Genomic DNA, 13,327 nt, shown 5'->3' with positions numbered 1-13,327 from the left:
GTAAGGACTATTATTATAGCCTCAAAGCAAAAAAACACACAGTCTTGCAGATAGTCAGGGATAGAGAGACAATCTATCTTTACAACTGCTATAAACCATGACTGTTAGTATGTAAGCAAACTATTTATCACTTTATGGAAGTTGCTCGACTGAAAATGATACCCACAGACTGATAAGGGTCAGGAGAGGACTGGAAAGAATGCTGAGAAGACTTTCAGAGAAACCTAAGTGGCAACCACAGAGTAGAACATGTAAGTCTCTGTGGCTGCTGGGACAGCTCTTCACTGCGAATGACCTCTCAGTCTGCTTCACGTGCTCCAAGTTCAGATGCTTTGCTTGGGCATATACTTGCAGAAACAGAAAGCAGCTTATTAGCTACTTCTGCTTCTGCAGGAGGCCACAACCCACCCAGGCAAAATCAAGCTTCCCAGCCTGGCTTCTTTATTTCGTGGAAGTTCAGTGACTGTGCCACATACGATCAGGTAAAGCTCTGCAACCAGAAGCACCATAAATTTACTCTTCTTTTAAAAAAAAATTAATTGTAAAACAGTTCAAAAAATGTAGAAAGTGACTAGATACCTACATTTTTTGAATTAATAAATTTTTTTCCAAAGAAACCGTTTATTTAATGAGTATAAATTTCGTAAGTACAGCTTTGGGAATATAGTGATAATAAATACTAACATTTTCCACATTTCCTTTGGATTTCTGTAGAAATAAATTACACTTGGGGCCTGCATTGTGGCATAACTGGTTAAGCCACCACCTGCAATCCCAGTATCCCATATGGGTGCTGTTTCAAGTCCTGGCTGTTCCACTTCTGATTCAAATCTCTGTTAATGTGCCTGGGAAAGTAGCAGAGGATGGTCCAGGTCCTTGGGTCCCTGCACCCACACGGAAGACTTGGATGAAGCTCCTGGCTTCGGCCTGGTCCAGACCTGGCCATTACAACCATTTGCGGAGTGAACCAGAGGATGGAAGATTTTTCTTTCTTTCTCTCTCTCTCCCCCTCTCTTTCTGTAACTCTTTCAAATAAATAATAAATCTTTTTAAAAAAGGGAAAATAAATAAATGAATTATACTTACAGTTTAAGTGATACCTATCCCTATATCCATTCCTCTCCACACCAAAAATGTGACGTTGGTAATGGTTTGTGTTATTCCCTTGATTGTTTTTTATACTTCTACATATATTTGTGGCTCCTAAATAATGTATATTATTGTTTTGTGTTACTTTCTGTGAATCAGATCCAAACCAGGTACTAAATCCCCTGAGGCCACTGGATTTTAGGCCAGCTATAGGGGACAGTTCCGTGAACTCTGCAAGGTTCCCCTCAAGAAATTCCCAGTGACTCCCTGCTTGTCTACATGAGCACTTTTCCTGATCCTGGGAATTCCATGGCTGCCCAGGCACAGGTTGCATGTGCAGAGGAATAGTGCCAAGGGCCACCCTCAGTCACTGAGCAGCAGTCAAAGAGTAAATTTTCCAGACTCTTGTTCTTCTGAGGGAAACTGATGAGGCACAGTCCATGGAATTCCTCAGAGGGTACTAGTACCACAGGGGCCCACAGATGTAAACAGCTCCATAACACACCCTATATTTGCTTTGTTTACTTCCTTGCCTCACTTCCTTTGTCTTCTTGCTCTGGGATCACTTTCTAAACATAATAATAATAATAATAATAATAATAATAATAATAATAAAAACAGCGCATATGCCATTCCATTGCTGACTTCTCTGATCATTTCAAAATTGTTTGGATACAAATAATTTTGGAGTTAAATTTTTTAGATTTATTCTTATTTTATTTGAAAGGTAGAGAGATGAGGGAGAAGGCGAGGAAATGGAGGGGGGAGAGAGAGAGAGAGAGAGAATATGAATCTTTCTTTCACTGTTTCACTTCCCAAATGCCTGCGACAGCCAGGGTTGGGTCAGGGCAAAGCCAGGAGCCCAGAACTCAACTCAGACCTTCCACGTGGGTGGCATAAACTCAACTACTTGGTCCACCAGCTGCTTCCTGCAGGATGTGCACTAGCAGGGAGCTGGAATCAAAGGTAGAACCTGGACTGGAACCTTGGCTCTTCATTATGGTTTGAGGGCCTCCCAAGCAGTACTTAACTACTGTACCAAATGCCTGCTCCAACAGCTTGGATTTTATAACACGTGGTCCAAAAATGTGGTCTGATTGTTATTAATGCTTTCCATTTGTCAAGACTAGTTTTGTGGTCTGGAACATGGTTAGCTTTTGCAAAATGTCTGAAGTTTGTTTGAAAATAACTTGTATTCCATGATTGTTGAGTGCTGACTTTTATATTAGGCCACTTAGAGAAGTTTATTAATTTTGTGTTGGAAATCTTCTGTCTAATTATTAGGTTTTCATCTTCATGGATTTTTTAATAGACACGATCTAAGATTATTATCTCATTTTAAATCTACCTGTTTTACTTTATATATTTTGAAATTATGTTTTTTAGTTGATACAGCTTCAATATTAGTATATCTATATCTCAAATAATTAATGTCTTTATCTTTTACTAATAAAGTTCATTTGGTTTATTTTTTGAGGGGGTTAGTATTTTCCTAATCTATTTTTTCATGTCTCTAGTGATCAACACAAAATTCTATTTTGTTTGTTTAGTCCACTTTAAGAATTATTGTGTTTAACTAGCAAGCTTGATGAAGTTACATTGACTATAATTATACATATATTAAAAATATGTCATTTTATTGTGTTTCTATTTAACAGCACCCCCTCCCCATGCCTTTTTGCTACTTTTCTTTGTGGGGGTCAGAAAACTATTTTATATAAAATAATTTTGTTGGAAAACAGCTGCACTTTCTTGGCTGTGCTTTGTGTATGGTTCCCTTTATGCTACAATGGTATAGTTGCCTTGTTGACACAGAGGCTCAATGGCCCATCAAGCCTGAGATACCTACTACATGGCTCCTTAGTGTAAGGCTCTGTCCCTGTTTTGTTCGCCTTAAATATTCTTTCTCTCTCTCCCTTTGAAATTAGAGATTCCGATTTCTAATTCTAATTTTACAAAGCAAGTAACATATATAACAGGTTAATGCCCAGTGAGGTAAATATTCAATTAAATGGAATAATTACAAACAATTGCCATTATTATCAACTGCTTAAGACAAATTCTCTCACCATGTTTCAATGTCTATCTCTCCTGAAATTTGCAATATTATCTTTATCTTTAGAATATTCAGCTTCTTTACCACTATAAGATCCTATCTCATAGACTATAAAAATACTCAGGCTTTTCTTTGCTTAAAATACAAATTCTGTTTTTACTTTAAAGTCTCCCCTCAGCTACCCCTTTTCTATTTTATTTTCCTTTATCAGCCAAATTCTTTTTTAAAATTTCTACTACATTCTGAAAATTATTGCTCTCGAATCAATTAATCTTTTTTAATTTAATCTTTTTTCACAGGCATGGTGGGCTGTAAAATTCTATAATTGGGGCCCACACTGTGGCATAGCAGGTAAAGCTGCCGCCTGCAGTGCCGGCATCCCACATGGGTGCTGGTTCAAGTCCCAGCTGCTGCACTTACGATCCAGCTCTTTGCTATGGCTTGGGAAAGCAGTGGAAGATGACCCAAGTCCTTGGGCCCCTTTACCCATGTGGGAGACCCAGAGGAAGCTTCTGGCTCCTGGCTTCAGATCGGATCAGCCCAGCTCTGGCCATTGTGACCATTTGGGGAGTGAACCAGCGGGTGGAAGACTTTCTCACTCTCTCTCTCTCTCTCTCTCTCCATCTCTCTCTGTAACTCTGCCTTTCAAATAAATAAAATAAATATATTTTAAAAATTCTATAATTAAACGATTATCATTGGACATAGACATAGTTGATCACTTTATCAAAAATGTGGATAATGATTGCTATTTTGTGCCCTTTTATATGCTAGGGAACAGACTAAGTACTTTATTACTATAGTCCCAGTTGATCTTCGTAACAACACAATGAGGTAGGAACTATTATTCCTCACATTTTACTCTTGTTGGATTTAAGAACTGAAGAGGCTGAACAATTTCTCCAGGCACATTGCTGGTAATTGCAGGAGTTGGGACTTCCAGCTGAGGATCTTGGAAACCAGTTTATAGTCAGTACAAGTAGCCAGCTGTGAGGTCTCCTTTGCTTTCAGGATTCTAGATCTATCACAAATGAAAGTCCCAGTATTTAAGCGAGTTTGAGTCAGCTTCTCTATTATTTTTATCCTATAGTGTTCTGTGGTTGATCTCAGTTACAGTGCTGTAAACCCCTTAAGGGCTGGGATCCTGACTTGTCAGTCGCATGATGACAGGAACATAGTAAATATTCAATTATGTGTACAGCTGTTACTGTATTGCCACTAAACTAGGGTCTTTAGCTTTTTATTTGTTAAACTTATTTGGTGAAGTAGAAAGTCTTTTACTGTAATATGAATTTAAACTATGTTATCTCAGAAACTTAAAAAAATAAAGGGAGAAAGGAGGAAGGTGGGAGGGAGAGAGGGGAGAGAGGGGGAGGGAGGAAGGGAATATCATTATGTTCTCAGAATTTTATCTACAGATCGCATTGAATCTGATAAATATAAAGTAAAATTAAAATGAAAAATTAAAAAATAAATTTATTTTGAATGAGAGGAGAAAGTTTTTCTTTTTAAAATCATTGTTGCTTCCTAGTTTCCCCTTCAACTATTCCTCCCACTTGAGCATTTACTCTAATGATTCTCAGTTGAGGAAAGAGCTGGGCGAGTCATTCTGTAGATGAGGAGCACATGTCTGCCTCATCTCACCCCCACCAGCATTTCGATACTCGCCCCTCAAGGGCAAGTCAGGTGGACTGACCCTGCCACTGTAGCTGAGGGCAAGGTCCAGGAGGGCAGTAACTCTAGAACCCCGGAAAACCAGGTATTGTGTATTTCTGTTTAAATTTATGGGTGCACAAACTTTGTTACTTCAGATGTATTTTAGGAACTTAGCAAGAGTCCTTTTTTCATCATAGAGCACACTGAACTCACAGAAAGTGAGCGCTAGAAGGGACTTAGTAGTAGCTGATTCATTTTGTACTTCACTGATGAGGAAGCTGAGGCCTTGAGAACTGTAGCAATGTGTCCACGGCTGGACCCTTTGCAATGCCTAGCAAAGTGTTAGACACACGAACAGGTGTTCCGTAAATCCTGATGGAATAATTGGACATAAAAATCAGACACCAAGGCTGCTTTGCCTTTCCATTATGCATCAGGGGTCAAACTGTTCAGAACTAACCACCTCCAAGCACAAACCCCAAGTCAGAAACAGTCACTGGGCCAGGCCTATCTCTGATGATGCCTCTCATCTTTGAGTTCTTGTGGAATTTTAGGATTTGCTGCATGACCTAGTGCTTTCTGGTTTATATTCCCTTGAACATAATGTCTTTCTGCATTTCATGCTTCTCCATACTGAATTCTCTGAGAGCACCTTGGCATGTATTGCTTTGCCTCCCTCCACCACACCCAGCCCTGGAACAGTGTTTTGATCCTAATAATGGTGAGCTAAATTCTTCCATTGATTCCTGAAGGATTAGTAGATGCCTAACTGCAGAGAAAATCAGTTGCTGAACAGGTGACATTTATCTTTGACTTGAATATCGTCAGGTCATATAGTTTAAAAGCAAACCAATGAATGAAAGTTACACTCTTTTTAGTGTAATCTAACAAACAATACATTGTGCTGAGTTGTTCTTACAGACTTTAAAGTACAAATTGTGAGCATAGCTTCCTGTTATTTAGAAGCATGTGAATTTAGTCTGCAAACATTAGCAGATTTGAGACTGTCATGTTATTTATTTATTGCACAATCACAAATACACAGCCTTGTGAATGTTAGTATTTTCTGGGTATGACAACAGAGTTTGGAAAAGATAAAAGCTGCAAAAATAGTCAGCATTTATCCACAGTTTTGGAACCTGCACAGGAAAAGGCCAAGATTAGGGGTCTAGGGTTGCAACAAATTAGCCTGAGTCAGGAGATTGGAATTCTTGATCTGGCCCTGGTTCTAGCCACTTATGAGACCTTCAATAAGTCTAAAATCTTCGTGGCCTCTAGCTCCTCAAATTTAAAACTGCAAACTTGAATTTCTGAGGATTTATAACATCTATTCTTGTTTATGATTCTATAATTTATTTAAATTAACAACCACCATGGCAGAAAGAATATGTAATGACAATGGAAAGTATTTTTTAGCACTGTAAAAATGGGCAGTAGAACGGAGGAGCATAAATCAGTGATCTTTTAATAGAGGAACAACATAAATACTTTAACCTAAAACCTTACATTTCATAGCATCTGTCCTGAATATTATGTGATTATTTCACTGCTTAAAAAGATTTTGAAGGTCATAGAAATGTCCATCCAAATATGAGGTGAGACCAAATTGTAAGTAGATGAATTTCATAGAACTACCAACTCTTCCACAATTTTCAAGTATTCATGAGGATGAAATATTGAAGATTTTCATGACAAAAATTTCCATGAATAATTTCAGATGTATTCTATTGAAGAATTTGTCTTTGGACTTTCTAAACTTTCTAAAGTCAAAAGTCAAAATGTTATGTTAGTTAACAGAAAACTGTTGTGATTTATAAAATAAAAAAATTGAAAGCATTATGTCCAAATAGATTATGCCTCATACAAATGTGGCCAAATATGAGTCCAACATTTGTATGATGAACCCCTCTCATGATCTTGAACTTTGCTTACATTTGTTTCAGTAGTTTTGAAACAAATGCACACCAACAAATGACATCCAATGGCAGTTGGATTATTATGGTTAACCTGAACACACTGGAAACCAAGGATAGTCTGAATGTAAACAGCCCATGATTTGGAGTGAATGGTAGAATGAGGCTGAACTATGCATTTCAAAATAGGCAGTAAAGTTTGGGCAGAAGAGTAGCCAACAATTTCCAACTATCTAGTAGCTGGTTGGTAGTTCAAACCTGTAACAACCAAAAACCCATATTTCTCTCTCCCAGAGTTTGAGTTTCAGGGCAGGGGGAAATTGTTCAATTGAAGAATCAATTGGCCGGCGCCATGGCTCAATAGGCTAATCCTCCGCCATGCAGTGCCGGCACACAGCGGGTTCTAGTCCCGGTCGGGGCGCCAGATTCTGTCCCGGTTGCCCCTCTTCCAGGCCAGCTCTCTGCTGTGGCCCAGGAAGGCAGTGGAGGATGGCCCAAGTGCTTGGGCCCTGCACCCGCATGGGAGACCAGGAGGAAGCACCTGGCTCCTGCCTTCGGATCAGCGCGGTGCGCCGGCCGCAGCGCGCCAGCCGTGGCAGCCATCGGAGGGTAAACTAAACGGCAAAAGGAAGACCTTTCTCTCTGTCTCTCTCACTATCCACTCTGCCTGTCAAAAAAAAAAAAAAAAAAAAAAGGAATCAATTGAAGAATTTGACTGATGGGGTTAAATTACTCAAGCGATCCAACCTGTCAATCTTTCCTGCACAGGTGCAATCTGGAATGGAAGGCAGCATATTGCTGGGAATGATGGCTGTGGCTTTGTGAAGCCCAATGTGGGTTATTGACTCAAGCTCCCCTTTTTCTCCTGTTTGAGGCTGCTAGTGGTTGTTCTTTCTCCTCTTACATCTGGGGTGCTCCCAGATCAGTATTAGGTGAAGAATATGATTTTTTGATGTTTTTTTTAAGTTCAAAGGGATAAAAGGTCTAGCTGAGGGATTGGTATTTATCAAGAGGAGAAAATGATTGAGATTTATAGAGAAGATGAAAGTGGCCTAAAGGCACAAGAAAATTAAAAAAAAAAAGAAAAAACTTGGGTGATAAGAGTCAGGGCAAGGATGGGCACCCTGTTTGGGAAGCAGAGCTGACAGCTCTTAAAGCTGAGTTATCTTGTTGAATCTTCTTCCCTGGAGTCTTTTTCTTCCCTGGAGCATTGTCGTTGATGATATTTAGCCATGCTCTTAGCTTTACTTCTCTTTGTGTCTGGTTACTTCTCTCAGGAACAAATGCCTGAAGCTCTCTACAGCTCCCAAGTCAAATCCCCAAGACAGAATTTATCAGTCCATCTGATAATTGTCATCTCTGTTTTGGGAGTGTGCAGAAAAGAGCCAACATAGCAGGTTTGTGGTTGTTATCTTTAGAAAAGTCCTGTTTGGGGACTGGTGCTGTGGCGTAGTGGGTAAAGCCAACACCTGCATTGCTGGCATCCCATATGGAGACCGGTTCAAGACCCAGCTGCTCCACTTCTGATACATCTCTCTGCTGTGGCCTGGGAAAGCAGTAGAAGATGGCCCAAGTCCTTGGCCCCTGCATCTGTGTGGGGGACTGGAATAAGCTCCTGCTCCTGACTTTGGATTGGTGCAGCTTTGGCTGTTGCCAATTGGGGAGTGAACCAGTGGATGGAAGATTCTCTCTTTCTGCCTCTCCTTCTCTCTCTGTGTAACTCTTTCAAATAAATCTTCAGAAAAAAAAAGAAGAGGTCTGTTTGTAAGACTTGGACCTCTGCTGATGTTGTGGTGTTCCTAACCTTCCCAGTACTGATAAGGGTGGTTCACTGTGTCTAGGCTGTTTGTGCAAACAATGTGATTTATGTTGAACAACTGCTTTCCTTCTGGAAGTCAGGAGTTTTGGCACATGCTAGGCAGAGTGGATGTGACCAGCCCCTCTAGAATGTTGACTGCTGGTGGGAATTTCCAGGTAGAAACACTGCACATATGTTACTGCATTTTTTAATAGAGAAAGTATCACACTCAAGTGTAGCCCTCACAGAAGAGAAAGCACAGGGATCTTGTGCATGGATCCTGTCTGTTTTTTTTTTTTTTTCCCATTTTGCCCTGAGTGGATATCTTTACTGTTACATCATTGTAATAAATCTTAATTATGAATCCAATTATATTCTGAGTCCTATAAGTCCTCAGCCATGAGTCCAATATATGCTGAGTCCTGCAAGTCAACCTAGCATATCTCTGAATATGAGGATGATCTTTTAGATTATGGCACAGGCCACCTTGATTAATTAAAATAATTAACTGTATATGGGGAAAGGAGAGTGACATTGTATACCTGGCCACTTTAGCTTATGGAATGTTCTAGAACAGTGGTTCTCAACTCAGTCTGCAAAACAGAATCTTCTGTGATGCCTTTAAAAATTGGACCCCATCAAGATTTGTTAGACTCTCTGGGTGGTGGGGCCTAGAGAGTGATGTACTTTTAAGTTCCGCTGTGATCATCATGTGCAGTCAGAGCTGGGGTCAATGGTCTGGATTGATTTTCTTCCAGGGCATTGCCTGGAAGTCCCCTTTGGAAGGAGACAGTAGACTTGGAGAGCATGGTGACCTATCTGGTCGGATTAATGCACATTTTCCAAATGAAGAACCTATGTCTCCAGGTATGGTATATTGAAGAGAATCACTGGATTTCTTTGTTGTGAGCAATACTCTGGAGATTGTGCCATTTTAAAAGTTCTACCCTCACAGCACGAAGTTTATATATAAAGACAATGTTCTTTGTCTGCAAACTGATAGAATAGACGAGCAGGGGGAGTATAGCTCGGTGGTAGAGCATTTGACTTCAGAGAAGACAAGCAGGAAAAAACAACATCAAAATGTGTGTAGCAACTGCCCCAATAGTTTGCGATTGGCTCAGCTTCTGGAACATATTGTTCCACGACATCTATCTCTTATGAAATAAACACTCACATCTGTTTCTTAGGGTTATTCAAAGAGCCATGCTAAATTGTTTATCCTGATCAGAGAGACTTGTATTTTTTTTTTTTTTAAGAAAAATCTGGTTGCAGGAAAACCCTACTAGGCTGGCTTGTTGGGGTCATGTGCTCCTTCCCTTTGGGTATGGGCAGAGGGTCCCTCTGCAGGTCTTTCTGTCATTGTCATCTTACAGCCCCCAGTACCAAAGCTCTCCGGTAGCTGTTGCACAAAAGAAACTCCTACCTGCCTGCGTCACTTCCATTTGGCAGATGTACCTTAAAGCCAAGCCCTGCCTACAATCGATGCCTGACAAGTATTTGTTGAGTTCCATTATGTGATAATGGAACTCCTCGAAGAAAGAATTGCTGCTCACAGGCAGGAGCTCACCATTCTTGTGTCTCACAAGACCTATGTGGTGTCTTTTGTAGATCGCAATGCTGCTCCATAAAGTGCCACAGATAAAAGCAAATGTTTTCTATATCAAGAAAGCCCTACTCTTCATATACTCAGGAGTTATGCTGATGCCCCTTTAGGATGTAGCTTTCCTCATGATTTGTGGTTATGGAGTATTTGTAAGTGACCGTCACTGGCTGTCATATTACTATATACCCCAGTGCAGCTTCTATTGGCCCTTGCTCAGCTGGGGTAAATACGACTTAACTGTGGGGGTTTAAGGGGTCAGTCTCCAGCCTTCATTTTCTTTGCCTTGCCACTTTGGGGTTGCTGTCTCTATCCACAGGTGTCATGCATTTTCTTTTTCTTTTTTAAAAATATTTATTTATTTGAAAGAGGTACACAGAGAGAGAAGGAGAGGGAGAGAGAGAGTCTTCCATCCGCTGGTTCACTCCTCAATTAGCTGCAACAGCTGGAGCTGGGCCGATCTGAAGCCAGGAGCCAGGAGCTTCCTCTAGGTCTTCCCATGTGGATGCAGGGGACCAAAGACTTGGGACATCTTCTACTGCTTTCCCAAGCCATAGCAGAGAGCCGGATCAGAAGTGGAGTAGCCAGGAATTGAACCAGCACCCATATGGAATGCCAGCACTGCAGGTGGCAGCTTTATGTGCTACTCCACAGCGCCGGCCCCCATGCATTTTCTTAAGCTGTTCCCTGCCTCCCATCAATTTTCCTTTGGGAAAGGACTAAAACTGCATGCTAAAATCTACAGGTTTAAACTCTTTTCAGAATTTTGCATTTTAGGAAATCTCAATGAACAAAACTTAAGGTGAAGGAGTTTGATTTTTCCTCATTTTATTTAAAAAGGAGAAGAAGGAGAAAGAGAGAGAGAGAGAGAGAGAGAGAGACTGTTATCTGCTGGTTCATTTCTCAAATACCTGCAACAGCCAGGGCTAGGTTGAAACCAGGGGCTTGGGACTCCATCCGGGTCTCCAACGTGCGTGACAGGGACCATGTAGTTGAGCCGTCATTTGTTGTCCCGGGATGTTCATAAGGAAGAAGCTGGATCAGAAGCAGAGGCAGGACTTGATCCCAGACACCCCAACATGAGATGTGGATTCCCAAGTGATGGCTCAAGCTGCTGCTTCAAAGGCCTATCCTGGTATTGCTTTTTTGACTACAGTGGTGGTATAGGGGGCTTCACTGTGGGGACTTTTTGGTGTCTGACTAGAGTTCCCTCCTATTGGTTTCCAGCAACAGCCTGCCTCTGGTTCAGACTTGGGAGATTGGGGTTTATGTGACCCTTAGAATTTTAATTAAAAGTTAACCAACGAGAAACCTCAGTTCTGGCACTATAATTTTGTGGTCTCTAAAGAACTTCATTTCCCAACTCCCTTGTGCTTCCCTTTCAACCAAGGCATCTGGCAGCTGTGGTGCTGAGCCAGCAAGAGCAGTTCTGTTTTCCCAGTATCTTAAGTCTTAGCAGTTCTCAACCCCATCTGTGCTTTTGGAAATTTTCCCAAACAAGAGGCTGCTAAAAGACCAAAAGTATTAAAACTACAGGAAATTCTACAGCAAGAGACTTGGATAAAAGCCCACCCACGTGACCTCATTTTACCTTACTTCTGTAAAACCCTATTGCCAAATAGAGTCACATTCTGAGATATGAGGGCTTGAGACTTCAACATATGAATTTTTTAGGAGGATACAGTTGAGCCCATAACAATTTCCATTCTGCAAATGTCTGGCTTAAACAACTCCCCACATTAGAAATTGATAATCAGTGGCCAGCGCCATGGCTCACTTGGTTAATCCTCCGCCTGTGGCGCTGGCATCCCATATGGGCGCCGGGTTCTATTCCTGGCTGCTCCTCTTCCAGTCCGGCTCTCTGCTGTGGCCTGGGAGGGCAGTGGAGGATGGCCCAAGTGCTTGGGCCCTGCACCCGCTTGGGAGACCAGGAAGAAGTACCTGGCTCCTGGCTTCAGATTGGCATAGTTCCGGCCTTGGCGGCCATTTGGGGGATGAACCAATGGAAGGAAGACCTTTCTGTCTCTCTCTCTCTCTCACTGTCGAACTCTATCTGTCAAATAAATAATAAAAAAAATTGATAATCAGTGATGAAAACAGCATTAATAAAAATTGGAGGATATCCTAGAGCTTCTCTTCAAATGAAATAAAGAATATTTTCAGAACAAATATAAGACTTTTCCAAAGAATCCAAAAAGAGCCAGGGGAAAGTATGATGCTAACAATATACATGTGCAATTGTGTTATAAAAGGAACTTACAAACCCTAAAGCCATTATCATTCTGTCATGTTCACCAGTGGTGTTTTGCATTTGTGGTTCAAAAATTTCTCTCTTCTGACATTTCATGAGCCATTTCCAACATCACAGTTAAATTTCTATAAGCCCTAGTATGCTGCTTCCTAAACTACTATTGCTTTGTTTTGTTTAGTCCCCCTGCCCCACCCTTTTTCTTGCAATGAATGATTTACTCAAGCTTAGGATCAAAAGTATAGTATAAAATAACCTCGGAAATGATTGAAGAATTGAATGGAAAAATTCCTCCCCGAATCTTTGAGATTAACAATTTCCATACACAGTATTAGGGCCATGCAAACAATAGACTTTTAAATTTTTTTTTTTTTTAGTTTTATTTATGACAGAGAGAGAGAGAGAGAGAAGGAGAAGGAGGTATAGAGAGAGATATTTCCCATATGCTGATTCATTTCCAAAATACCCACAACAGCTGGGGCTGGACCATGCCAAATCTAGAAGCCCAGAACTCAATCTAAGTCTCCCATGTGGGTGGCAGAGGCTCAGGTTCTTGAACCATACCTGATGTCTCACAGGGTACACATTAATGGACACTCAAAGTGGGACCTGAACCCAGGCATACTGATATGGGATACAGGCACTCCAAGTGGCATCTTAATGGCTGTGTCAACCACCTGTCCTCGGCTTCTTTCTCAGCAGAATCCCTGATACTGGTGAGTGGCCAGAAAGGAAACCCTAAATGAACCTTGCATCTCTTCTCTTGTGGTTTTAACACATTCCTTTCTCACCTACTTGTAGACTGTCAGAGATCTGCTTCCCAACTGCCACCATCCTTTTCACCTCCCCATTGTTCTGCCTTTGTTTTGGCCTGCCTGTTGAATACTGTCTATTCCACAAGGTCTGATCAAGAATTCACTTTAGGCGTGAGTGTTGAGGCAGTGGGTTAAGCTCCTGCTTGGGA

At 41.1% G+C, this 13,327-nt stretch overlaps 1 long non-coding RNA gene across 1 annotated transcript; it reads left to right on the top strand.

Moving 5' to 3' along the window:
- Positions 1-373: 373 nt before the first annotated feature.
- On the top strand, positions 374-3,821 carry LOC138845255 (uncharacterized). The gene is made up of 2 exons (XR_011382144.1): positions 374-482; positions 3,445-3,821. It is a non-coding gene; the product is annotated as an uncharacterized lncRNA (long non-coding RNA).
- The last annotated feature ends 9,506 nt before the right edge of the window (positions 3,822-13,327 follow it).

This window comes from Oryctolagus cuniculus, chromosome 14 (genome assembly GCF_964237555.1).
Source record: "Oryctolagus cuniculus chromosome 14, mOryCun1.1, whole genome shotgun sequence".
NCBI lineage: Eukaryota > Metazoa > Chordata > Mammalia > Lagomorpha > Leporidae > Oryctolagus > Oryctolagus cuniculus.
Note: the sequence above shows the minus strand (reverse complement) of the source record. Positions and strands in the feature narration are given on the sequence as shown.